The sequence below is a fragment of the Tursiops truncatus genome, chromosome Y (assembly GCF_011762595.2).
Source record: "Tursiops truncatus isolate mTurTru1 chromosome Y, mTurTru1.mat.Y, whole genome shotgun sequence".
Lineage (NCBI taxonomy): Eukaryota > Metazoa > Chordata > Mammalia > Artiodactyla > Delphinidae > Tursiops > Tursiops truncatus.
Window position 1 is genome coordinate 3,167,145 of NC_133428.1, and position 26,102 is coordinate 3,193,246.

Consider the following 26,102-nt stretch of genomic DNA (forward strand, 5'->3'; position numbering starts at 1 on the left):
TGGTGAGAACACTGAAGATCTACTCTCAACAGTTTTCAAATGTCTAAGACATTATTGTTAACTAGAACCACCATGCCGTACGTTAGACCCCAGGACTTATTCATCTTCTAACTGGAAGTTTGTGTCTTTTGACCACCATCTTCCCACTTCCTCAACCCCCCAGCCCCTGGCAACTACCGTTGTGCTCTTTGTTTCTAAGTTTATTTCATCCTTTAGCGCAATGGCATAGACCCTTTCGGTAAAAGACTGCATATTTGAGAAAAATGATACTAGATATTTAACTTATAGAGCAAAATAAAATGAATGACATATCAACCTTTCTAAAAAATGGTCTTGCCAGAAACAGCAAGATATGCCCTACACATATTTGTACGTTTGTGTGTGTGTGTGTGTGTGTGCGCACACGCACACGCTTCATAAACCCAAGTTCCCATAACATAGATTAGGGATGTTAAACCACCGTTGGTAGAAGATCATTGGAGTCTATTGCAGAAGGATGCTTTAGAGAATTTTGCCATCTAGTAGGTGCCGTGTAATATTTAAAATGTGATTTGATTTACTCAGATATGGCAGAATACACCTTTCTTATGAAAGATGTACGCACCTGGGTGCTCTTGATACTGGGGTGGCTAATTCGTTTTTGTAGGTGGCTGGCCTGTGCCTTGTCACATGCTTAGTCGCGTCCCTCAAGCCTCAAGGTGTCAGTGACACATCCGTCCCCTGGGGGTAAAAATGCATCAGAGTGAAGGACCTCTGTTGTAAAATGAGTTTTTACACAGGGAATTTCATTGTCTTTGGGATTCTGTTAGCCCATATGTGTGCTGGGTGTGATCAGAACACTTGGGCAAACTATTCCCCATGAGAGGTAGTAACCGTATTATTTTGGAAGCTCTTTTCTCATACAGAGTCGACTTTGTGAATTGTGTCGGCTGTAATGAGGGTGATGTTTGGGGATAGTGATTATCGTGCACTTTATCACAGAGGAAGACGGAATTGATTTATGTAAGGGAGAGCTTTCGAGCAAATAAAAACAGAAAACAAGAACAGAAAAATCCTCGATAGGTATCTTTCAGAGCAAAGGGCCGAGATAAATGCAGCTAGCTTATCTAAAATTGGGCAAAATCGCATTGCAGTTGGAAAGCTCAGTAGATGGGGAGACAGTATGTGAACGCTTGACGCCCGGAATGTGATTTGCAGTTCTATAGATGAGCACAAGTTGGTGAGCGCTGTCCGTTATTGAGAAGTTATTGACATCAGTGGAAACGGTAGAAACGTTCGGTGCAGAGAATTTCAGACTCCTTGAAAATGGTGTTATGTTTTCTGAACTGTTGCATTGATGGATTAAAATTAGATCCTTCGACATAAGAAGAGTTAATATTCTATGAGTGAATACAGGATGGATTTGTATGGAAGATTGTGTTTTTGAGAAATGTATTGTTAACATTAGAGACTCAGAGTTAATATCACTCACCCCAAAGAAGGCAGTGTAAGATTTGTCATAAATGACTGCATAATAGGTTGCTTTGTATTATTGTTTTAAATTTCAATAATAAATGAGCACCGTCTACATTTTTTATGATAAAAGGATTATGCAAAAACAGCGATTTTTATTCAGATGCCTTGCTTCATTTAAACTGCTGATATCAACTCCATGATTGTTCCTGAAAGAATGGATGAGGTACCCTAACTAATGACTAAGAGTTTGATTCTGTAAAATTAGATTGTGGAGATGTAGGCTGTTCTTTCTTCCTTACACATTTCTTCTGTATTTATGTTTGCTACAATGAATAGTATTTCATTGTATTCATTTCATAGTTCCTAAATAGAAATGTTTTACTTTTCCCTGTCTGCATTTTTAAGACTGGGTTATATGGTTGAGATGTTGATGCCATGTCTACTACCATGTTCAAATTAATCAATGGAACAGACTTAAAATAAGTGTCTGCTCCACAAGGAAAGAGGTGAAGAAGCTGGGCTCCAGGAAAGTACAACGAGACAAGGACAAGTGAATTTATTATGCACTTATTGCAAAGAGCTTTTGATGCCTGTACGTATGTGGTTCCCACGTGCAATCTGGTGACAGTTATCCTGACATTTCTCGTGGATACATGTGTGGATGTGAATTCTGCAGAGAGCACACATTCTGGCTTCATGCAAACGTGTAGAAGGTGGGTTTTGTATAAAAAATACAGTAAGTACCTGGTTGAAGGTAAATACATCCAGCCAGTCATCAGAGTGTTCCTATTCCACAATTCAAAATGTGTGCGGGAGGTGCGGTGCGGGGAGGGAGGGAGGGAGGGAGGGAGGGAAGGAGAGGAGGAGAGAGAAAGAGAGAACTAGAGCAGTGTTCATGAATTTCTTTTCAGGTTTAACACTTAGAAACTAAAGCCAAAAATTCATGAGCCCGACCATCTCATTTTACAAATAAACCCAGTATGGTGGGTTGAACTGTGTTTCTCCAAGAGATGTGATGCATTGCTAACCCTGAGCACCTCAGAATGTGAGCTTGAAAGTACAGTCTTTGCAGATGTAACGAAGATGAGGTCGTCGAAGTGGGCTCTGATCCAATACGACTGGGGTCCTTTAAGAGGGAAAACTGCTGCGAGAGGACACAGGCACGCGTGGTGGGAGCCAGAGTGAAGGCAGGGTCACAGGGGGAGAAGACGGCTACGTGAGCGCTGAAGCAGAGACTGGAGGGGCCCAGCTACATGCCAAGGAACACCAAGGATGGCCAGCAGCCACCTGAATCTAGAACAGACCAGGAGGGACCCTCCCCGGGAGCCTTCAAAAAGGCGGGAGACCCTGGGACACCTTGATTTAGGACTTCTGGCTTCTAGAATAAATTCCTGTTGTTTTAAACCATCAAGCCTGTGGCCCTTAGTTACAGCAGCCTGAGGAATCTCATACACCAGCATGCAAAGCTCTCTGTAGGATTTATCCAAACTGCCGCAGCCCGTTGGGGTAGAGCTGAGAAGTGCAGACCCCTCAGCCAGCTTTGTGCCTATTTTCAGCCTGGTCTTGTCTCTCCGATACATTCCTCCAGTCGGGGGGTTGGGTGCGGGGGGATACTTGTCTCCCACGATCACCTCCATTTCATCCAGATTTTAAGGATGCTGCCGCATCCTCTCACAGCATCACACCTGCTGAGACAGCATGGGATCCCCTTTTTTAATCACAGTTCTTGGAAGGGAAACAAGTTCCTGCCCCTCAACTGTAAAGTGAGTGGGTGGGGCCCATCTCCATGTCCTTTGCCATTCGAATTCCACCTGAATCGAGAGCCATGGTCATTGTAATTAAGCCTCTTGATGTGAATACAGCTCATTTTACACCATAATTAGAGAGCCCCCAGGCGTCAGGGAGTTTTCTCAGGAAACTTCTTTGTGACCTGGTGAAACGTCAGAGGCAAACTGGGAGGGGAGGGGGTTTGCAACTCAGAATTGTGTCATTTAAAACAAATGCATATTGGCATATACACACTACTCCGTATAAAATAGATAACTAATAAGGACCTACTGTGTAGCACAGGGAACTCTACTCAATACTCTGTCATAACCTATAGGAGAACAGAATCTGAAAAAGAATAGATACATGTCTATGTATAACTGATTCACTTCGCTGTACCCCTGAAAGTAACACACATTGTAAATCAGGTATACTCCAATAAAATAAAATTTAAAAAATACAGAGCAAATAAATAAATAAAAGGGAAAAAAATAAAGCGAATTCAGAGGGATGGACCTCTGAGTGACACGTGACCCGTCCAAAGCCTGGATCGTGAAGCATAGGGTGGCACTCACGTTAGAAAATCGAAATGGCACTAAAACTGAAACTGGAGGGAGGGACGATTCGTCGTATTTCGTCTTCGCCTCTTTTTCCGCTGTGTCTGGTGCTGGGGAAATACAGGGTCCCACGTCCGTTTGCCTCAGTATATCTTCCGCTTGTAGCTTTGCTTTGTAAACAGCTAAGCGAGAGAGCAAGCACTTTGTCTTTCCCCTGCTTGTGTGCACGGAGTGACATACTGTCCAGTTATTCAGGCCTCTCTTCTCTTCTCCCCGAGGAGGTATTTCTTGACCTTTATAAAGTGGCTGGACGGGAGCTTTAAAAACCTCCCAATGGGCATGAATGTCAGAACCTTTAGAAGCACGATCGTATGTTTAATACCCGGGGCACTGAGTGTCTGATGCCTGGCAGGCTCTGGACTTTCCGTGGTGGTCGGTAGGTAAGAGGGAGACACCAGCTCCGTCACGGATAACGTGGTCTGTTGGAGGAGCATGACGCTTCTCAGGTGATGACATACGTGCAGGTGACATCATTCCTCTAATGAAGGTAGCAGAGTCAGTGTGTACAGAGCCAGGAGAACGGGAAGGTCCCTGGTGGGGGATGCTGCCTTAGGTCTGGTTCGCGGGACGTCTTCGGAAGGAACTGAGACCACCAACTGGGAGGGTCTTGAAGGGATGGTGGGAGAGGGGAAGACTTGAGGGACAGAAGCAGGTAGGGTTCAGAGCAGGTGCTGAAAAAACCTAAGTGATGTGGATGAAAGAGTTGGCTTCTGGTCTCCTGGTTTTGCCTGATTGCTGTGTCCTTAGGTCCGTGGCCTGGGGATCAATTCCCATCCATTTCCTAATCTGATTTCAGATTATTCCTGGAAGAAGGCTTCAAGTCTTAAATCTTTATTGCCTTTGGAGCAGATGATGGAATGCAGGGTTTCTCCAAATTCAGCACCAGTAGCCCCTGGGAGGCTTCTTGAACACAGACCCCTGCGATCCACGCATCTGAGTTTCCGAGTCGCCAGATCAAAGGTGGGAGCCAATATGTTCCCACGTGAACTTGCTGCTGCTGGTGCAGGGGTCACACGGTGAGGACCGCTGCCTTCCAGTCCTTTCGGGTTGCGTGTCCACAGACATCCTGTTTGATTTTTGACGGCCACCTCCCACGTTGGTCTTTCCTGTTCGGAAGGTGGCATTAAAATCTCTGGGTCTCCTCGTTGGCTTTTGGCATTCAGGCTCGCTCTGGATTTACAGGTTATCTTTACGTTCTCAGGTCCCTGGACCGTTCAAGCCCACGCATATTTATTGGACGTCTGCCGTGTGCTGTGGACCGTGAGGGGTGTAAGGATTAATAATGACCACCATAAAACCTCATCAGAGGCTAGACGTTATTTATTCCTCCGTGGCCTCCAAATGCTTGGCTCGTAATTCAATACAGTAGAGGAGCTTGAAGACAGTGATTGTTTCCCGTTGCAGGGACCCGAGAGCACTTTCTGTCTTAAAGTTCTGGTCATTCTGGGCTGTGTGGAGCTCTTCCTCCTTCAGAGAGTGAGAAACTGAATAGAGTTTCTCACCTTTCATTTCTCACCATTCATTCATCCATCCATTCATTCATCGGATAGCCATGTGTTCACATCTTATTTGGAGAAGGTCACTGTGCTAGATACCAGAGAACATAGAAACACTGATAAAATTCAACCCCTGACCTGATCCCAGCAAGATCACGTTCTTAGTAGAGAAGACAAAATAATCCTTGAAAACACCTACACCACAAGGCAGGCACATCCTACATGCTGTGAGAAGGGAAAGCACACAGACCTTGGGAGTATAGAATCTTATCTTCCACTAGGAAACTGGTGTCACGTAGGACAGTTCCGTATTTGCCTATTGCCGCTTGAAGAATGACCCCAGACTGCCAGTGTGTCTTATCTCATACATTTTCTGTAAGTCAGGGATTCAACAGGTTCATAGCTGGGTGGTTCTGATGCAGGGCCTCTCAGGATGCTGCCGTCCACTTGCGGACCAGGGATGCAGTTCTTTGAAGGCATAAGAGAGCCTCACGTGTGTGACCATCAGCAGAGGGCTTCAGTTAGCTGTCCTGTGGACCTCACCTTAGGGCTGGTCACACGGCACTGGCAGTGGCTTTCTGGGCAGTGAGAGAAGGGAGGGTAAGACGGAGTGGCTGAGAGGAATCCTAGGACCCGCCGTAGTCTTTGATACCTTGGCCTTGGAAGAGACACATTATCCCTTCTGCCGCATGCTACCGGTCACACAGTCCAGACCAGGTACATTGGGGAAGGGGTCAACGGGAGGGTGTTGATACACCTTGGGAGCTTGGCTAGCACCAAAGCTTTTCCAAAGGAGACAGCTTGTGAGCTGCATCTCAGAGGATGGAGAGGAGTTTTTCAGAAGGGCAAAGGGGACAGTGGGTGAACACGTGGACGCAGCAAGTGTTGAGTGCAGGGATGGGCTGAGCGCGCTTTCAAGTGCCTGTTGTTGGGTACAGACAATTAAACTGAAATCAGAGCATTGTAGGTGGTGGAACCCAATGGTCAAGCCAATGGATGTTCTTCTGTAGGCTGTGGAGAGCCCTGTCAGGGCTTCAGCAGCGTGGAATCATTTATGGAACGCCACCTTGGTGCTGGTGAATATGATTGAGGCAGGGAGCAGTGTAGGTAGACATTGAAGACATCAGGCTAATAACGTACATTAAGACGGAATGATGGCAGACACTGCGGAAGCGGAGAAGCTTTCACATTCCCCAGAGGCGCTGGGAATATGGTGTTGACGGGACCTGGCCTCCTGTTGGACAGAGAACAAGCCAAGGAAGTAACTGTCGGAAGTTGGGGTGATATTTTAGGTACTTTAACAAAGGGAAGAGAGAAGGCTCGAAGCCAAGGAGGAGCTCATCGTTGTCAGATGCAATATCCTCACGTCGATGACACTGATGGGGAACGTGCTGTTTTTTGGTGATTAGAATGAAATGGATAGACTGTAAAAGATAATCATTATTTATTTATTTTAAATAAATTTATTTTTGGCTGCGTTGGGTCTTCGTTGCTGCACGCGGGCTTTCTCTAGTTGCAGCGAGCGGGGGCTACTGTTCGTTGCGGTGCGCGGGCTTCTCATTGCGGTGGCTTCTCTTGTTGCGGAGCACGGGCTCTAGGTGCGCGGGCTCAGTCGTTGTAGCTTACAGGCTCTAGAGCGTAGGCTCAGTAGTTGTGGCTCATGGGCTTAGTTGCCCCGTGCCGTGTGGGATCTTCCCGGACCAGGGCTCGAACTCGTGTCCCGTGCATTGGCAGGCTGATTCTTAACCACTGTGCCACCAGGGAAGTCCCAGATGATCATTTTTTAATCCTACCTATTCTCTCCCTTTCTCTTTTTCTTTTTCTTTTTTTTTTTTGGCCACGCTCTGCGGCACGTGGGATCTTAGTTCCCTGACGGGGGATCGAACCCACGCCCCCTGCAGTGGAAGTGCAGAGTCAACCACTGGACCCCCAGGAAAGTCCCTAATCCTACCTATTCTCTTGATAGTCTTTTCCTTTTGAAACTGGTCTGACATTTTCATTATCAAGACCTTCTCAGTGGCTCTAATCGTCTTTCCAAAATCCTGTTGGTGCCCTGACACATATGCCCTGAAGGGACTCTTAAGAAGAAACATTTCTTTATTTACCCTCACATCCCTTCTGCTTTCTTTTCAGACAGCACACCTGGACCCCATCAGTTGCCCTCTGGAGGGGCTGACCACTCAACAAAGCCCTCTTCCTCCTTGGAGTTTCTCTGTAGCCTCTGACGTGTTCGTTGACCCTCCGCTAAGGGACTTCATCCTTCCTTGCATTCCAGAACTCTCCTCTCTGGCTTTCTTCTCCTGCCTCTCCATTCCTTTACTTAGCTTTTCTGAGTTCTTCAGTTCACGTTGCTCCTTAAGTTCCAGCTTCCAGACCATCCCGCATAGGTTTGGACCTACTCCTGGTTAACAGTGCCTTCCACCCCGGAGACCGCCACGTCTCTACCTTTTGCTCTTGTATTCCCCTCTCCCATACTGCTTGGGGAAAACTCTCCTGAGATTCTTTTACTCATAGAGTCGACAATACTTCTGACAACAGATGCGTGTGGTGTTCCCCCCTCCCCCACGGGTCCCCGCACACCAAGCTCTTCTCTGTGACACCAGCTGGGTGTCCTGTGATTCAATTCAGTCTGACACTAATATGGAGTTCGTACAGACTCCACAGATGAAGGACTCACAGGATGGCCCCCCGCTACCCACACTTCAGAAGCCAAGTGCAGGCAGTGGGTCCCCAGCTTACCCACAACTTTCCTCTCACTTGGCTATACCTCGGAGAGTCTCATAACTTCCTCCTTGGATTCCATCGTTCGCTGGAACAGTTCACGGCGCTCAGGGAAACGTTTCCTTAACGCTTTCCCGGTTATTTCATAATAAAGGCTAGGACACAGGATACAGATGAACGGCCAGATGAAGAGATCCAGAAAGCCAGCTGTGGAAGGAGCCTGACGGCAGGAGCTCCTGTCCTCGCGGAGTTGGGGTGCACCAGCCTCTCCGCGTGGGGATGTGTTCCCCAAGTAGGAAGCTCCCTGAACTCTGGGGATTTTCATGGACGCTTCGTCACGTGGGCTTTACCGATCATGGCCTCAGCCTGCAGCCCATCTCCCTGTCCAGAGTGTGGACGGTGAGGCCGAAAGTTCCGGGCTTCTCACTATGGCTTGGACTCCGTGGTGCTCAGCCCCCATCCTGAAGCCACCCAGGACCCCACCAGGAGTCATCTCATTAGAACAAAACGCACTCCTGTCGCCCAGGAAATTCCAAGGGACTTAGGAGCTCTGAGTCAGGAACCAGAGGCAAAGACCAAATAGTAGAACAAAAGATGCTGCTAGTGTTCTTGTCACTTGGGAAATTACAAGGGTCTTAGGAGCTCCGTGCTAGAACAGGGGGCAGGACTTGTACGTATATTTTCCACTATTTCACACATAACCACCCTTTGTCTATCACATGGGGCCACGATTCTGTTCCACTCACTCACTTTTTTTTTTTTTTTTGCGGTACACGGGCCTCTCACTGTTGTGGCCTCTCCCGTTGCGGAGCACAGGCTCCGGACGCGCAGGCGCAGCGGCCATGGCTCAGGGGCCCGGCCGCTCCGCGGCACATGGGATCCTCCCGGACTGGGGCACGAACCTCTGTCCTCTGCGTCGGCAGGCGGACTCTCAACCACTGCGCCACCAGGGAAGCCCTCCACTCACTCACTTTGACACGCATTATTGGCAGTCCTCTCTGGTACTCACCAGTTTCCACCAGAGGAGCCAGACCACCTGATACTTCCTAGCTGTGTGAATTGCAGTAGCTGATATTTTCACGTTTCTGTTTTCTCCTCTGTTAAGAGGGTTATACGAGAGTACCTGCCTCTAGAGATGTTTGCAAAATAAGTTAATGAAGCATCGAATGTGCCTTAAAATAGAGGCACACAGCCACTAGGGGCAGGCTTTTCAGATCATTTATCTTTGACCTTATGTTCCTCCTTGTCAGCCTAAAATATTTCACAAAGAATGGCTTCCTATTATGCTTAGCATTCACTCCAGATTCCTTGCAGTGACCTGTCTGGCTTTGCACAGAATGAGCTTCCTACCTACCTGCAAGCTCCACCCTGCAGTGTTCTCTGACGACTGCGCTGCTGGTCTACCAGTTGTCGTTCGGTTTCCAACTAAGCAAATTAGGACACGGCCTGTGCCACTCCCCCTGCCCTCTTCCCACTCCGAGTGGGCTGCATGCTCTGTCCTTTTCCTATTTCATCTGCTGTTTACTTCCTTCTCTGTGCTCACCCACACTCGACTGCATTTTTCCTTTTTGACCACGCGTGGTGTGTGTTTAAATGTTTTTCGGCTTTTCCTTAAAACGTGTGTTTCATGAGTCCAGCCTAGATGGGGTACTCATTGGGTATTTGTTGAAGAAATGAGCAGTTGTGAGGCAGTCTATAAATATTCATTGAGGGAATGAGAATATCAAATCTTGCGTGTTAGCAAGTGTTAGCACCCGAGGCATCACAGTTTTTTGAGACATGTAGCCAAGGCAGAGAGACTGAGAGAACACCTTTGATTATTGAATCAGTTTGTGGTCGGAGGAGCTGGTCTTTCATCTACGGGAAGATGGGCTCTTCCTTGATGGTTCAGGTTGGTTATAGGCTAGCATGATTTACTGAAATATATGGGTCGTTCAACGTACGTACGTGATTTGTTTCTAAATGCCTATTTATCTTTTAAAATCTTCGCCAGTATCCACATCCCTAGAATTTGTACACATTTTTTTTCTGTATTTTTTTCTTTTAAAGACAGTGTCATAGAAAAGTTTCCCATTCTAGTCCATGCCTAGAAAATTTCGAGGCATACATTTTAGGAATGTTCAGGATTTTGGACTTTGACTAGTTAAGTCTTACATGAAAGCTGTAAATATACTCTGTGGCGCTGTTTGTTTCCACTGTTCACTGGATGATGACATTAGTACTTTTTAATTTTGTTGTAAAGATTTGCATCAAAATTAGAAACGTGGACAGGAAATGAATTTCTTGAGAGTTCATCCGAATTCTGGGGTGATTCGGGAGGAGTAGAACTGTGTAAAGTTGATTATCTGTATTTTCAGTTACTCACTTTAACTTCTGAGGAAAATTTTTCTCTGTTTTTCTCCACCCCCCGGATTTTCCTAATGCTAAAAATTAAACAATTTGAGCATTGCATAAAATTGGGAGCAAATCCAAGACAGAAAACAGATGTTTTATTAAATATGCATCTTCTCAAAAATGAATGTGGTTTGGAAGATTGTTCTGTTTGAGAGAAAGATAAAGTCTGGGTTAGATAAATTTGGGTGCAAGTTCAAGTGATTTATATTAATTGGAACATTTATATATACTCTAGACATATCCAGGACAACCCTGCTAAAAACCTACCGATAAGTCCTCTTCCCATCTGAGCGTGCATTTTATTTTATTTTTTTAGCTACTCAAGAACGTCTATCAAAATTAAACTTATTTCTCCCATTTTTCTTTTAGAAACTTAGCAGGTCATTGTGACTCAAAAGACAACTAAATAAATGATGAATGATAGTAGTTTTATTTTTTTTTTTAAGTTAAAATACCTCTGAAATATCTTTAGGTTTTAAAAAGAAGTTTAGATTTTCGTGTATGTGTGTGCAGGGCTAGATGCAGACCCTGGTCATGAGTGCTGTCGAAACCTTGGGACCCCTTAGGTGTAATCCTGGCACAGACTTCGTGAGGACCCTGGAGAGTCTAGTGTAGCTACCATCTCCTTCTTTCCCCATGACAAACGTGGGCCTCCTCTCTCTCCTCCTTCAAAGCCATCTTCCATGCCATATGCTAAGAGTTTCCCAGAGCTGCTACCTCTTCTGAGCATGGCCCTCTCTATTCCTTTATCTCTGGATACCGGAGCTCCTGCAATTATATCTAAGTCCTCGCCTTGAAGACGTTTTCCGCCAGGAGACTGCAAGCTCCTTGAGAACAAGGACTGTGCCACATTCATCTCTGGAATTTCTTTTCTATCCTCATACCTTGTGCACAGCCTGTGTTCAACGCACATTCGCGAAGTGAAATATCTTAGGATTTCTAGACAGAGTTTACTGTACATTATTTAGGTACCAGAGAATAAAATCATATTCGTAACCTATTGAAGAGTCCTAACTCCGTCAGTGTCCTCCTTTATGAAAATATTTATACACTTTCACCTTATGTTCTAGGTATCTGTTTGACCTCCTACCCAGGGCGAATTGGAATGGCTGTGAGTGTCTCTATGAAACCCCAAGTCTTTAGTTGTAAAGGTGAACTTATACGGAGAGGCTTCTTTGAAACATTGTCGTAGCGTGGAATAGATCATTCTTAGCTTCTACGTCCGATATTCCGCCAAAGGTCTGTATGCTTTGACTAGTGTATTCTCTGTATGGTAAAATTCCAATAAAATAACATAGGATATTTATGGTAATGCTTGCTAATATATTGGTAACTCATAAATATTGGTTTGCCTTGAGTATTTAATATCTGTCATCTCAGGCAATATTTGTTTTTACAAGAAGCTTTTATAGATGAGTCGATAACATACTAAGTATAGCGTAAGTCTTCACAAATGGTCTGTATACGGTAGGGTGTAGTTTCACATGAAGACAAATCATAAAATGTAATTTCTTATTAAGTTCCGAATAATCAGCTGTCTGTCATCATATTTATCTGTCTTCAGGACTTCTGTAGTAGGTCATCCAGCCCAGATTTACTGGTAACATCAATAGTGTTTTAATCTAGAGAACGGAGCCTTTAACCTTTGAAATATCTTATTAGCCACACGACTCTATCTTATAACTTAGCTTCCGATACATGAAGCAAAGCTTATTATTACCTCATGGACCCCCATGAATCATGTAGCAGAAAACAAATGAGAAAAATGAACACGTGATTACTTGAACATAGGTCAATGTTAGCGATCAGCGTTCTGCTTAGATAACAGAGTCATGAGCAGCAAAATGCCGTAATAGGCGGGCGTAATAAATGGTCATTGCCCTTCTCTGACCCTTTGGTGTTTGGAGGTTTCTACTAGCAAAAGCCGTCTGGGAGAATGTTATGTTGTAAATTCACACATGTGGGGCTATCCTTCGAGAAGAAATAATAATAAAAAAAAAATTAGAATGTATTTCGCCTTGCATAGCAGGAAAAATAGTAGAATTGTTACCAAACACAGATTCGTCTGCCCTATGCACAGTGAGGCCAAACAAACCGAAACTTCGGAGTTTGGAGCAGACAGAGGTTTACTGCAGGGCCATGAAAGGAGCCAGGTGGCTTCTCTCCAAAAAACCCACAACTTTTGGCAACCCATTTTTAAAGGCCCGGTGAGGGAGGGGCATCCCAGGGTGTGTGTGTTCAGCTCCTGCACAGTTCTCCGACTAGTTGATGATGAGGTCACAGGGCAGTGTCACAGGGGCGCCGGTTGGTCTGGGGGCTGTGTGCTAGTGGTCATCAGATAGTTAGTTTCTTCCATGTGGTGGTTTTTAGCATCTGAAAAAACTCAGGAAATAGGCATGAGATACACTAGGCACTTCAGAGAGGAGCTGCAGCAGGAGATGTGGGGGAGGGGTCTCTGTCCCGGGAAGGACCCCTAGGGTCCTGCTGGGTTCCGGAATCTGGGTTGATGGTAGTGACCAGGGCCCAGTGAGAGAAGTGGAGTTGGTGAGATAGGCAAGCAGGGTGGATGGAATCATTCCTGACATGTGAATTAAACCCTACAGGATGTGAATATTTTGTTCCATCAGTATCAGATTTGCAAAAAAAAAAAAAAAAAAAAAAAGGAAACTCATGCACATACTAGTTACTGAATGTTTCTCTCTCCCTTGTGCACCTAAAAACCACATACACGAAATCCAGCAAGCCAAGAGGCAAAGGAAAACTCACCCTAAGATAATAATTCAAATACATGTTTCTCAACACTGTCCCAAGGCAGAAAAGAGTCATCTACCAGACATAACTCGCTAATTTCTGTAGACCTCTCCTGACACACACCTAGTTAACTTTGCAGCTGTGAATTTGACAATTACCTGTGGGTGTGAACCAAATATGACCTCTGATGAAGTGAAACAGAAACAGAGCCGATTTCGAAGTTGGGATATTAATCATGCAGTGTTAGAATAGCTAATTTACGTGTTTGCTGTATGCATCACTCATGCAGTGAGGCTGTCTTTGGTCCTGATACCAAATAACCTTTTTGTCCCTGATGAAAACTGCGTCAGGTGTAGATTCCCACAGCCTGGGGACTGAGCGTGGGGAAGAGAAAAGATATTAGTGGCTCCACCTGAGACGACGTGGGCTGATCGCCGACCTACCTGCTTTGAGCCCTACCCCACTCTTGAGAGCTCTGTGTGATCTTGGCCAGTTCGCTAATACCTCCCGGATTTCGCTTTTTTAAAACAATGGAGATAACGCTCGCTCTTGTGCTCACTGAGAAGATTAAAAAGAGTCTGTATGGGAATTACCTGGCGGTCCAGTGGTTAGGACTCAGCGCTTTCACTGCTGGGGGCCCTGGGTGCCATCCTTGATCCGGGAACTACGATCCCGCAAGCCATGCTGTGTAGCCAAATAAATCAATATATAAGTAGAGAGTCCATGTATAAAACGGTATGTTAAAGGGTGACACACCATATACATGTTACCTGTTATAACAATTCCGATTCTATTTGGACGAGGAGGCGGCTTGATTCTGTGAAAAGCGTGTGGTCTTTGAACGCAGGATAGACGTAGGTCTGACTCTGCCTTATGGCTTCAACGTGTCGTGTGAGCTAACGTCTGAATATCAGTTTTCCTAAATGCAAAATACATGCTATGCTACGTACCCTGCGCCGCTGTAGAAGGGTCAGGAACAATGAATGCAGTTAAGATTGTGGGTGCGTGTGAAGTCATTTCCACAGATGTATTTTAACCAACAATATTTACTGTAGAGCACAGGGAACTCTACTTAGTGCTCTGTGGTGACCTAAATGGGAAGGAAATCTAAAAGAGAGGGCATAGAGGTATACGTATAGCTGATTCACTTTGCTGTACAGCAGAAACTAACGCAACATTGTAAAGCAACTATACACACCAATAAAAATTTTTTAAAACACAGTATTTATGAAATAGTAACTACATGTTCTATCAAAACCATAATCAGACTATGACCCTACCTTCCTACAACTTAATAATGGGCTGACTCATTAGCCATGAAACTCAAAGACTTTACGTGCTTGGTACTAATATGAGTACTGGTCAGTTAGAGCCTCGTTCTGTCGGATGAGAGCCGAGAGAACGAGGCAGCGTGGATCTTGTCCATCTGACCCACTGCTGTAAGGGGGGAAAAAAAAGTCTCTGCAGGCTGAGGATCAGTTCTTGCAAACAAACACCATCTAACACAGTGAGCGGCTTTCGCAAATTAAATTGTGCAGGGATTTTAAATTCTTAATTTAAATAAACTACATCGAACGTAGGCACGGACTAAACTGATTATTCATCTTGGACGAAAACTTAATGGTGGCCGGGTGAAAGCAGGTGAGACGTAGATTGGCGACCTCCAGCTGTCTCGCTTTATTCTGAATTCTCTAATTGCCTGTGGACTCAACTGGTTGGATATAGAATCTACAGTTTGCCATAACTGTGTCGGTGCCCTTTCTTGACTAGTTGCTTGGATTGTTAGGGAATCAGTTAAGAATTACTTTATGACACTACTAGCTAGTTTTTATAATTACCCAAAAGAAAGCTTAGAAGGAATGTAACAAGGGTTTTGAAACAATGGCGCCAGCTCTTTCACTGAGTGTATTTCTCTCTCTCTGTCTCTCTCTCTGTCTGTCTGTCTCTCTCTCTGTCTCTGTCTTTCTCTCTCTGTTTTATTTTTACAGGGAAAAATGTGCTGAGATGGAAAAGAAATCAAGTGGATTTCCACGGTGGCATTTTTAAGAGCATCTTCTTAGAAAGACAATGTCATGGTAAGTATGAAAAACATAATCATTGGTCTCCGCTGGCTTATTTCGTGGATGCGTTTACAGCCTGGTTAATTCAAACCTGGCAGTGCTTTCAGATTCCTTTGGTGGTAAAAATTGTTCTCTTTTTAAAAATAATGTATTTGAAATTCACCGAAGTACAAAGCAGAGATTTCAAGCTCATTGGGAGTATACGTACTGGCATGCTTTGTGAATTTAGAATAAGAATTATTTGTTTCTCCAAATAGCCACAGTGCAGAGTATATCTCATTGATGCGACAAGAAAGTCAGCCCTCCTTCTGAAATTCACCCTCATCCCTCCTGGCCACTGAAAACCCACTTTCTTCTACAGTAAGCCTCTCAAGCCACTGGGGCCTTTGAATGGCCTCAGCATTTCATTTTATCGCTTTTGTGTGTAGCCCCTGAAGAGTGCGACCCAAAATATCAGACGTGCTTCTAATGTAGGCTGCGGGCCCACTGAGGCCACGGGATCCTTCTCTTTCTCTGAAAGCCAGAAATAGAGCACAGCCCAAGGAAGGGGAAATGGGTAGAATACTTTGACGATCTATGTGTGTGAGCGTACGTTAATGAAGATATTTTACAAGTCAAAATTGGGACCCTTTCCCCCCATTTAAATTTCAGAAAGGATGTGTTTTAATATATTTCAAGTAAATGGTAAAGACTTTTCATGGCTCAGCTGTCAATTCAAGCCCTGCTGAGCCGTTTATATGATGACATGGATTAAATACTTGCTGTTTACCTACTTTCTTACCATTCTGAGTGCCGTAACTTCTAAACATTTTTCGGAATTTAGACCACCAGTGGCTTTTGAGTATCTCTTTACAGTTAACCACCTAATTTCCCTATTCTTACTCTGTGACAAACTTCTGCACCTTTCCTGGATTCTAAAAGATTGTCAAGGTCACGTCCTTCATTGAACTCCTATTTCTAAAAACTAGATCTCCAAACTCCTTTTCCTATTTCCTGCTATTAAAAAAGTGCTAGGTTTTTTTTCCCCAAAGGTAATTTGTAATGAATAAAGAAAGACTACTACTGTCCCGCTTTCTGTGGTTACCATGCAAATTTGGAAGATGAAACAGATGAGCATATACAGTTCAGCAATCCGTAAGAGCACATTATGTCAATCCCTTTGTCTTCTGAATTTCGAAACCCCCTTTTTGGTTTTTCATTGTCATTTTCTTCTTTCAATCTAGAGGAGCATTAATGTATAACCAAGGCACGAAGTTGCCCAAGTATTTGTCTCTCTTGTCGCACCACCAGCCTTTCGAGCAACAAGCCTACTATGCAGCCTCGATTGTAACCATTTCAGGAGCTGCCGTGCAAGGAGCAGTCAGTGTAACGTAACCAGCCGATCCTGGTTCTGAGGAGAAGTGGTCATAACGTGTCTGACATCAGACTCAGAGCTGTAGACAGCACAGCTCCGAACATGACAGCTTGGATTATGAAACCCGAAGGGAACGTGATATAAAGCACACCACAGGGGGAAGGAAATGAGAACTTATGAACTGGGGAAGACTCCTTATTGGTTTTTTTTTTTAATTTTATTAATTTAGTTTTTATACAGCAGGTTCTCATTAGTTATCTATTTTTTTTTTTAATTTTTATTTTATTTATTTATGGCTGTGTTGGGTCTTCGTTTCTGTGCGAGGCCTTTCTCTAGTTGCGGCAAGCGGGGGCCAATCCTCATCGTGGTGCGCGGGCCTCTCACTGTCGCGGCCTCTCTTGCTGCAGAGCACAGGGTCCAGACGCGCAGGCTCAGTAATTGTGGCTCACGGGCCTAGTTGCTCCGTGGCATGTGGGATCTTCCCGGACCAGGGCTCGAACCCGTGTCCCCTGCATTGGCAGGCAGATTCCAAACCACTGCGCCACCAGGGAAGCCCTAGTTATCTATTTTATACATATTAGCATATATATGTCAATCCCAACCTCCCAATTCATCCCACCACCACCCCCCTCCCCGCTTTCCCCCCCTTGGTGTCCATACTCTGCATCTGAAAGCACTGGGTGTTTCTCCAGCTGTGCTTCTGTGCTAGAGTCTGACTGCGTCTCTGGTAAGGGCAGCCCTTTGGAGCGCCAGTTCTGGGCTGGGCTTGATGAGTGGTGATGCTATTTGGAACTTTATTGTCTCCTAAGGATGGCTTCGCTGAAAAACTAAAGACAAAACTTTGAGCTTTCCTTTCCCAGAAACCTCAAGACCCCAAGTGACAACTAAAATCTCTGTGACTCTTTATTTTTTTTATTTTTCCCGCTCCCCATATCCTCAGGTCCATTCTCTAGTAGGTCTGTGTCTTTATTCCTGTCTTACCCCTAGGTTCTTTTTTTTTTTTTTTCATCTTTATTGGAGTATAATTGCTTTACAATGGTGTGTTAGTTTCTGCTTTATAACAAAATGAATCAGTTATACATATACATCTATCCCCATATCCCCTCCCTCTTGCATCTCCCTCCCACCCTCCCTATCCCACCCCTCTAGGTGGTCACAAAGCACCGAGCTGATCTCCCTGTGCCATGCGGCTGCTTCCCACTAGCTATCTACCTTACGTTTGGTAGTGTATATATGTCCATGCCTCTCTCTCGCTTTGTCCCAGCTCACCCTTCCCTCTCCGCATATACTCAACTCCATTCTCTAGTAGGTCTGTGTCTTTATTCCTGTCTTACCCCTGGGTTCTTCATGACATTTTTTTTCTTAAATTTCATACATATGTGTTAGCATATGGTATTTGTCTTTCTCTTTCTGACTTACTTCACTCTGTATGACAGACTCTAGGTCCATCCACCTCACTACAAATAACTCAATTTCGTTTCTTTTTCTGGCCCTCTGTGACTCTTTAACTGGACTGATTGTCACTTACAAGGGGTACAGGGTTCCGTGGGGAAACACAAAGACCTGTGAATCAGGACATTTCTGTTGTTATCCAGGTTTGTTGCTCATTAGCATGTTTTCGATGGTCAGGCTTCTGACATGTTTAAATAATAGAGATGTATGCATTTATTCCCTTTTCACTATGGAGAATTTGTGGTTATAAATGAAGAAAAACATCTGTCTAGGAAGCAGAAAGCATTCATTAAGCCTACTGAATACTTGAATGTTTCAACGTATGCCCGTTGGATCTAATTTTGCATACACCGCTGACTGAACCCTTTCTGGTTTTGTAACCCTGTTAAAGGAAATGCTTTGCAATGGATTTTCGTGGTCATCGGGGATGCTATTGGTGAACTGATGTTAGACATTCCTTAATTTTTTCCCAAAGATGGCTTAGTTCAGTTCGAAACTGACAACCAAGAACAATGCCTTTCAAGGCACTCCTGGAACCATGATTTTCATTTCTAAGTGAAGGGATTGAGGGATGAACCAGAATTTGGATGTTTGGCATTTGATGTTTGGACTGAATTTGCTAGTCTATTGAAGATCCTGACATTCAGGGTTATGCCAGGGGCTAATACGTTCGAACATTGAGGGAGTTTGTTTATATGCTACTTAGTTCTGGACACACATTGTCCAAATGAATCTTTTATTAAAACATTTTGTGATTCCGAGGGACACAGATTAGTTATGTAAATCAATTTGGTATAGTAACTGAGTTATAGACTTAAATACAATGCTAAAAATAATAATGTTAAATAGTATAGGGCTTCCCTGGTGGTGCAGCGGTTGAGAGTCCGCCTGCCGATGCAGGGGACACAGGTTTGTGCCCCGGTCCGGGAAGATCCCACGTGCCGTGGAGCGGCTGGGCCCGTGAGCCATGGGCGCTGAGCCTGCGCGTCCGGAGCCTGTGCTCCGCAACGGGAGAGGCCACAACAGTGAAAGGCCCGCGTACCGCAAAAAAATATATATATAAATATAATATAGGTAATATATAATTATGTATAATATAAATATTTTACAAATATAACAATAAACTAATATAAATAGAAATTATTTGGGGGCCTCCTTGATCCTTTTCTTCTTAACTATTATCCAAACCCGTAATATTACCTCGTACCAATACTACACTGCCTATTTTTTTCCTAGTTTAATGCTTCCTTTCTGCCGAAAAGGTATATGTTAGACTGGAAAAAAGGGGCAAATGTATCATTAAAGGGATCATCTTACACTATTTATAATTGTTTTTTTTTTTGGCCATGCCATGTGGCATGCTGGTTCTTAGTTGCCCAATTAGGGATCAAACCCTCACCCCCTGCAGTGCAAGCGTGGAGCCTTAACCGTTGGACCGCCGGGGAAGTCCCTATAAGTTTTTTTTTTATGCATAAGCTAATTTTGTTTGGCTTTTGGAGGCGATCAATAAACTCAGTCTTGAGTACGTGACCATGGAACATGACCTCGGCTAAGGTGAGCCAGCTGTGGCCTGTGGGTGACTCCGTTTTTAGGAGTAGCGCCTTGTATACAACAGTGCCGGAATTGAATGGCGGCAGTAGAGACGGCCTGGCCATCACTTGACCCTTTACGTCCCTTGACCCTTCACAGTGAGTTTGCTGATCCGTGCTCAAGGCCACGATCGGATTCTCCGGGGAGTCGGGAGGGTAGTTCACGGTGATTATTTTGGATCCGCAAATTGCTCACAAATATTAACATATAACACATTATCAATACTGTAGATACCTGCTTTCATGTTAGGAGTTCTGTGAATGCACCGCTACCATCTCGTACAGCAGGTGTTTGGAATCGGGAATCTGGGACGCATGCGTCCCTAGGGTCTGGGAGCTCCCTGAAAGTTTACATGTGAACCGACTGTATATGCACCAGGGGGAGAACCCAGGGCCATCCACAAGAAAGCGTACGTGGCGCAGCCACACTGATTAGCGTGGGTCGCCTCTGGCTGTTGTAGTGATAGCTTCGCGTGGCTCTCCGATCCTTTAGGCTGAGGTTCATAACTAGGCGCCTTGACCATGGGGAACCATCTTGACCGGTTTTGCCATGCCTTTGTTCATGTGTTTCGTGATCTAGAGGAAGGGAATGCTTGCTTAAGCACAAGCAATTATTGTGATTTTTTAAATTTTGCTTCACTCAACTTTTTTTTTTTAATAAATATTTATTTTATTTATTTATTTTTGGCTGTGTTTGGTCTTCGTTGCGGTGTGCGGGCTTCTCACTGTGGTGGCTTCTCTTGTCGTGGAGCACGGGCTCTAGGCGCGCAGGCTTCAGTAGTTGTGGCGTGTGGGCTCAGTAGTTGTGACGCGCGGGCTCTAGAGCACAGGCTCAGTAGTTGCGGCACACGGGCTTAGATGCTCCGCGGCATGTGGGATCTTCCCGGATGAGGGCTTGAACCCGTGTCCCCTGCACTGGCAGGCGGATTCTTAACCACCGTGCAACCAGGGAAGTCCCTTGCTCAACTTTTTAATGAAGTGCATTCCATACCGTTAAAACCAGGGAGTTCACTGATTCCATCTGTGTGTGTGTGTGAGAGCATTGGCAAGCCAGGTAATTCTGACTCGGCACGCTTCCTTGAAGTGGGTAATTAATATCAAGAGGGAATGGAATTGTTTTGTCTTTCTCTGGTAGGCAGTTGAATGTCACACACTTGGGCGTGCTGTGGACCTGTAGTAAATATTAACACAGTATATTTTTGTTGTAGATGATTAAGGATCGTTTGCCTAAGCACACGCCTTTAATATGCCCTACTTCTTTTCCCTTTCCACGATGACTGCTGAAATAAGATTTTCCGTTGTGTTCCTACATATTTATTTCAGCATGATGTGGGGCATTGGGGAACATAGAACACGTAGGACTTCAGTGAGGCAGCATGTAACATAATCTACATGAGAACTGTTAGCTCATGGGACTGGAGACATGGTCCCGTTCCCTTACGTGAACCTTCCCAGGCTCTTTCTTGGCAGGCGATTGGAAATTTAAGTAGAGAAAGTTCAGTCTTCTTTGTTCCTGTCACAGCACAAGGCATGTAGAAGGTTCTCAGTAAATGCTGGATAAATGCAGGTCAGCATGCTTCACACTGTAGTTTAACAGGGACAGGTGCTTCCTGGAAACCAGTAGCCATAAGGTCTAGCTCGGGCTGAGGAGTGCAAGTGGGCAAGTGACCTTGGCCTGGTCCTCTTACCCCCTCCTGTGCCCTCAGCCTGCGTCATGCCAGCTTTATCCAACTACACAAGGTCCTGTCCCGTGCAAGACGTTTCCCTGCACATTGGTCCAGAGCTGCCCAGCCTCTGAGTGGATGAGGCTCTTTTCCATCGTGCAGAAAATCCTTCTGAGACCCTTTCATATCAGATGGAGAAAACAAAGTCATTCCGGCCCATGTTAGTTATGCGTTAGGAAACCAGACATCTTCTTTTCACCCAGGGATGAATCGGTATTATTTCACTCCTTGCATTTTGTGAATCTGGGTGGAGAAGAAAATATATGCCGTGGCTCGTGACATCTTTCTGCGGGTGATAACTTGGAAGCAGTGGAGTGTTGATTCTAGATATTTTTTTTTTTCCTGCTATTTGTTCTGGTCTGGTTAATATGCATGGAAGAATATAAATTATTTAGCATTGACTTATCTGTAATTAAGTCTTCGAAATAGACTATGATTTTTAGCTGATATATTTTCTTCTCAATTACTTAGAGAATATAAGCCTTCCTTGGGGAATGGTTAGTCTTTCAATTGTCCTTTTAATGGTAATTGACTGGCTTGTTCAAATGATGCCGTTCTGGGAAGAAGGTTAACAAAATCTGGCAAGGTAATACGCAAATGGTGTCCGATGAGCGCTCTGCGTCCTGGATACGTGTCCTGATTAATTTCTCACCTTCCCAAACTTGCAGGTTCATCATGAGGGTAAACTGGGAAATACATCAGCTACGGAGTTTAAATTTCCTAACAGGTGGTCCTTTGGTCTCTTTTGTGGCTGGTATTAACATGGAGACTTTTATAATCCATAGTTAATTAAAAATCTCAACTAATTTAATCCTTTTGATATTGTAAGTTATATTTTTAAAATATTTAAACCAAGTGCTTGCTCAAAAAGCCATGAATGAGGGTAGATTGAGGCTGAACGTGGAATCGTGGTCATTTGTTATTTTATGCTTGGAAATGTCAGATTGTCGTTGGAGCATTTTACTGAAACCAATCCCAGTATTGACCGTTGTTTCCTGTAGCTTAATCTCCTTGGATATTTTTAAATCATTACCATTTCAGTGGTGAAGTCTTTGAACCCGTCTCTGAAATGATGTGACGTGAACCATTTAACATTTTTTTTGAAGGGAGTCAAGTAGCACAGGATGAGCGAGGATCCAGGGATATCTGACCAGAATTGAAGTGATTTGAGGATAAAGTCCATTTCATTGCATTGCCTTTCAAAGTACAGAGACAGCAGTGGAAGTCATTTTCCACAGTGGCGCCGTCTTGTGTCTGCACAGCTGAAGATCAATGAATTGATCTTCTATCTTCAGGATAAATTGGAATCAATCCTTTTTCATGTTGAAATGGCTAAACTGCTTTGGCAAGAAACATCAAAATGATGTGATGTTTCAGGACTTAGGGAGACCACTGTAAAGCTCTGGTGGCGTAGACTTTCTCAGAAATGTTTTCCGCTAGCTGCCGGTTGAGAATCTTTCTGATCAAGTTCTTTCTAAGGGCCCCTCTATTGGGAGATGCAGTGTCAGTCTTTCACATCTGAAAGGCCACCCTCCTGAAGCCTCACCGCTACATCTGCTGTATTTTTCTCAGCCAGTCTTCTTGAAGGACGAAGAAGTCAAAATGCATTTTCCTCACTTTCCACTCTTTGCAATCTATTGATTTCCTACTGCCACTGTAACTGGTGATCTCAAACTTAATGGTTTGACACACAGGACACATTGTTAACAAATTCAGTTCTGGAGGTCAGATGTCTGGGGCAAAGACCAGTGTCAGCAGGGTTGGTTCCTTCTGGAAGGTGTAGGGGAGGATCCATTGTGTTGCCTTCTCTCATTTGTAGCGTACCTTGGTTCATGGTCCCACATCCCATCAGCACCTCTCTCTGCTTCAGTTCTCACATCTCCTTCTCTGACTCTGACCCCTGCCCCCTCCTCTGAAGGACCTTGTAATTCCACTGGGCTTGTCCAGGTAACCCGGGGGCATCTCCCCATGTCAAGACCCTTAATTTAATCCCATCTGCACAGTCCATGTAAAGTTCTCTGCCAGGGAAGGTTGTATGTTCTCAGGGATTCTGGGAAGTCAGAATCAGATGACTTTGGAGGGATTGTTCCACCCGCCACACTTAGAAGGCTATGATCCTGTGAGCGCCAGGAGATACATGTCACCTGTCACCTTCAGGGACCTCTACGCCATCCATCTCCTTCATTGGCATGCTCTCTCCTCCATCTCTCTCTCTCTCTCTTTTTTTTTTTTTTGGCTGTGCCATGCGACATGTGGGATCTTAACTCCCCGGGCAGGGATCGAACCTACAGCGTCCCCTGCAGTGGAAGCTCGGAGTCCTAACCACTGGACCGCCGGGGAAGTCCCCTCTCCTCCACGTCTTTGACAACATTCTTGTTTCTCGTTTTCCCCCTTGCTAGCATCCTCTTCACTTCCTTTATTCCCTACGCCCCTTCCTTCTTCTTTGCTCCTGTCCCTTTGGAATCTCGCCCTCTGCCCTTGATGGAGGCTGTGTGTACGAGAGCCTCACGTGTGTGAACAAAGACTGGGGGCCTTTGACCTCAGGCTCCCCTCTCTACCCCATCTCTGACATCCCTCCACATACACTCTGTCCCAGGCATGTCATACCATTCAGAACCTTCCAGACCCAGCCCTGTTCCATTTCAGACCTCCATGTCTCTTGCAGGGATGCCCCCCCTTTCCCCCCTCAGCTGACCATTCTTGCAGCTGGAAAAATTCATTTCAACCTTCTGATTCCATTTGCACCTGGACATCACTTCTCAGGGAAGCCTCGCTCCTCCCCTAAAATCCATTACTGAAGAGAGCATCTCCGTGATAATGGGGTCCCCCTGCCTCTTTAATGTCTCACTTCTCTCCTAGACTCAAAATCTAAGTATTGGAAATATTTTATATTGCTGTAACCCTCACCTCATCTGACACAGTGTCCCCTACACAGTGAAAAATTATTGATCAAATTAATGTCATGATAAACTAGTAGCGACGAAGACTGTGTTTAGAGGTAATCTCACTGCGCTGCCCTCAGTCTCTTATACTTTTATGTATTTGTATTGTTTCCGTAGTACGTGTATCTGTGTAAATTATAACAGATTATTGAAGAAGTCACGATCATCTTGAGAGTTCTTTGTTCCTCCTGCTAAAACTGAGCAAGTCTATGCGGAGTTGTCAGAAGAGGGCGGGTTCCGGATGGCCTGAGCGCGCCTCATTCTGCACGTGTTGGTCCTCATATTCCTGAGCGCTATCGATGCCCAAGGGAGGTGAGAATTATGTTCCGTCCTGAGCACAGAGAATGATTGTTGCTGTCACGCCAAGGGAATGAGGCAAAATATTGGTGTCTCCTAATGCAATCGTGATTTCCTCCAAGAATGCTTTGCCTTCACTTTACTTAAAGAAAAATGTCGGCCAGGGTGGTGGAAATGAACGGATAACCTTGTGCGTACGGGTAGGACTCTGCTCCAGGGAAGATACTAAAGAGTAATATTTTCAAAATACCATCGAGAGATGAAAGTGAACTTTAAAAAAAAAAAATGCTGTCAGCAGTTTAGACCTTCTGAAGGTCATGTGGAGAATTGCTTAACTGGAGTTATTGCAGCTATGAGCACTAACTTTTTTGAGGAATGGCCTAGGCAAAGATTTTTTTTCTTAACCCAGTTCTGCTGCTAACCTTCTTTTTATAAATAGTAAACAGACACGTCCGATGTTAATGATAATAAACGGACACATTACATTGGAACACGTTCATCTTAATTTGTATCCTGGTGTAGTTTTTTGTTTGTTTATAAACTTATTTATTTATTATTATTATTATTTTTGGCTGTGTTGGGTCTTCATTGCTGCACGCGGACTTTCTCTAGTTGCTGTGAGCGGTGGCTTCTCTTGTTGCGGAGCATGGGTTCTAGGCACGCGGGCTTCAGTAGTTGTGGCTCACGGGCTCAGTAGTTGTGGCTCGAGGGCTCTAGAGTGCAGGCTCAGTAGTTGTGGCACACGGGCTTACTTGCTCCGTGGCATGTGGGATCTTCCCGGACCAGGGCTCGAACCCGTGTCCCCTGCATTGGCAGGCAGATTTTTAACCGCTGCGCTACTTGGGAAGTCCCTGGTGTAGTTTTATAAAGGAAGGTTTAGTTGAGGCCTCTCCCATGTGGAAATTCAATTAGTCCTTTTGTTCTCTCGAAGGGCTCTTGTTTTAATTTCTAAACTGAACTTATTTCCTAAAGGTACACATTTTTTTTTGAGCTACGTATTATTATTATTATTATTCCCATTTTACAGATAAGGGAGTTGAGGCCCAGAGACGTTAATCAACTTGCCCAAGGGCACACAGCACACAGTGGTGGAGCCAGGATTGGAATTAAAGCTACACATTTAATTTTCTAAGACAAAAGGAGCTAAATTTACTTAAAACTTGAAGGACTCTTAGTGTCTGGACATTAACTTATCAGTCATTTCCTATGTACTCTTAAAAAGGTAGCTGCCGGGCTTCCCTGGTGGTGCAGTGGTTGAGAATCCGCCTGCCAGTGCGGGGGACATGGGTTCGAGCCCTGATCCGGGAAGATCCCACATGCCGCACAGCAACTAAGCCCGTGCGCCACGACTACTGAGCCTGCGCTCTAGAGCCTGCGAGCCACAACTACTGAAGCCCGCGTGCCTAGAGCCCGTGCTCCGCAACAAGAGAAGCCACCGCAATGAGAAGCCCGTGCACCGCAATGAAGAGTAGCCCCCGCTCGC

The 26,102-nt window shown here is 44.8% G+C and overlaps 1 protein-coding gene across 11 annotated transcripts in view; it reads left to right on the forward strand.

Annotated features, from left to right (window-relative positions):
- The window catches only part of LOC101323758 (neuroligin 4 X-linked), a 346,024-nt gene that overhangs the window by 23,481 nt on the left and 296,441 nt on the right, over positions 1-26,102 (forward strand). For 5 of the 11 annotated variants that reach the window (XM_073799736.1, XM_033850210.2, XM_019944769.3 and 2 more), the window contains 2 exons: positions 11,521-11,689; positions 15,190-15,276. The exons of 1 other annotated variant lie outside the window; for it this stretch is intronic. The gene's annotated coding sequence lies outside the window, so the exon portion shown is untranslated. Of the gene's footprint in view, positions 1-11,520; positions 11,690-15,189; positions 15,277-24,439; positions 24,635-26,102 lie in introns of all 11 variants that reach the window. 5 more of the 11 variants (XM_033850213.2, XM_033850211.2, XM_033850214.2 and 2 more) reach the window with 2 other exon arrangements.